This window comes from Grammomys surdaster, unplaced genomic scaffold (genome assembly GCF_004785775.1).
Source record: "Grammomys surdaster isolate TR1022 unplaced genomic scaffold, NIH_TR_1.0 126248, whole genome shotgun sequence".
NCBI classification, from domain to species: domain Eukaryota; kingdom Metazoa; phylum Chordata; class Mammalia; order Rodentia; family Muridae; genus Grammomys; species Grammomys surdaster.
Window position 1 is genome coordinate 3,172,577 of NW_021621048.1, and position 1,814 is coordinate 3,174,390.

Genomic DNA, 1,814 nt, shown 5'->3' on the forward strand with positions numbered 1-1,814 from the left:
TATATACCTCATTTCCTGTCTTCTCTTGCCTAGGAAATACAACTCGGGGGAGCCAATACAGCAAATCTGTACTTCTTCCATATTCATCCACTTTGTGAAAGTTCACTGAACTTGACTGATATTGGAGCCCCTTACTGATATTGTGCCTTTTAGTAAATTGTACACAGTTATTGCTATGCAAAGTTTTAAGTGGATGGCAGTTCATTCTTAATCAAGAGAACAATGATTTCCTGTATTAAGAAAAAATTAATTTGCCATTCACTCTCCTCCAATACCTTAATCAATCTAAAATCCAACTTTAAAAGATGATGTACACTCAAATAGATCCCCAAAATGCTTGAGTCAACAGAGTTTTAGTGCACAAGTTAGTGAAACATTTAGCGCTAAATATAGTAAATAAGTTCTTCTAACAATTATTACTAAGAGAGACAATTGAGAAATGGATTGTGAGACAATTTCAAATAAGTCTAAGAGCATTAAAAATTAGTTCATTATTCTATCCATGAAATTAACCCTGAAGAGTATAGTATGGGCCTCCCCCTTGTGGCTTGCTTTTGCCTAGATAAATGGTTAATCATGGCCAAGTAACCATCGTTTTCAATTTTGTTTATTTTAATTATTAAGAGGCAGTTATATTTGTATATAACAGAAACAAGCAAGTAGAGAAAATATTTTTGAAATGGGGCTTCATTATGTAACAGAAACTAGCCTTAATTTTACCATATATTTATTTATTTTTCTTCTATGACAATTTCATACAGGTAGATAATGTATTTTGGTCAGTGTAAGCATCTATTTCTCTTTCTTTTCCACCATCAATGTGAAGGAACAACTTTTTGTTCCAAATATGTATGTCTCGTTTGTATCTTTTTGTTTTGTTTTTGTTTTGTTGTCTTCACCTTTGACATTTTTTCTTTTCTTAATTGTTTTTTTTTTTACACTCCAGATTTTATTCCCCTCTCCTGGTCTACCTTCTGACTATTCCACATCCCAACCTTCTCTCCAACCCCCTGTCTCCACGAGGATGTTCCCACTCCCACCCCTCACACCACAAGACCTCTGAACTCCCTGGGGCCACCAGTCTATTGAGGGTTAGGTGCATCTTCTCTGACTGAACCGAGACCTGACAGTCCTTTGCTATATATGGATTAGGGGCCTCATATCAGCTGGTGTATGCTGCCTAGTTGGTGGTCCAGTGTTTGAGAGATTTCTAACCATTTTTAATAAAAGAAAGCAACCTTTGCCATTAAATAATCAACAATTTGATACCTTACTGAAATTTCACTTCAAGGAGCTGGCATGATGGATTGGTGGGCAAAAGGTACTTACCATTGTATCTGACAGGTTGAATTGCAGCCTGGTACCTACATGGTGGAAAGGGAAAACTGACACTTGAAAGTCCTGTAGCATACACTTACATGACAGGGTGAGCATTCACACTGGGGCATGGCTATACACGCCACTCAGGAAATAAGTAAGTAAATGTTAAAAAAAACATGTTCAAGAAAACATATCATTTTGTAAGAATCCAGGCAAATTTCACTATTTGTTTATTTATTCACAGTTAATTTCACAGTGTTACTTATTCATTGAAAAGACCATGTAAATAATACACATAAGGCATTTTTATAGTAATAAAGTCAACGAGCCTCACATTTGTTATCCTATGCAGTCTGTGCTTGTGCCTTTAGATTTTCCTGCTTGGTGAGTTGACAATAAAAACATTTGTAAGAAAAGCATCACACATAAACCCTGGCTACTGCTGCTGATATTGCTGTTGCTGTTGTTGTTGCTGCTGCTGCTGCTGCTGATGA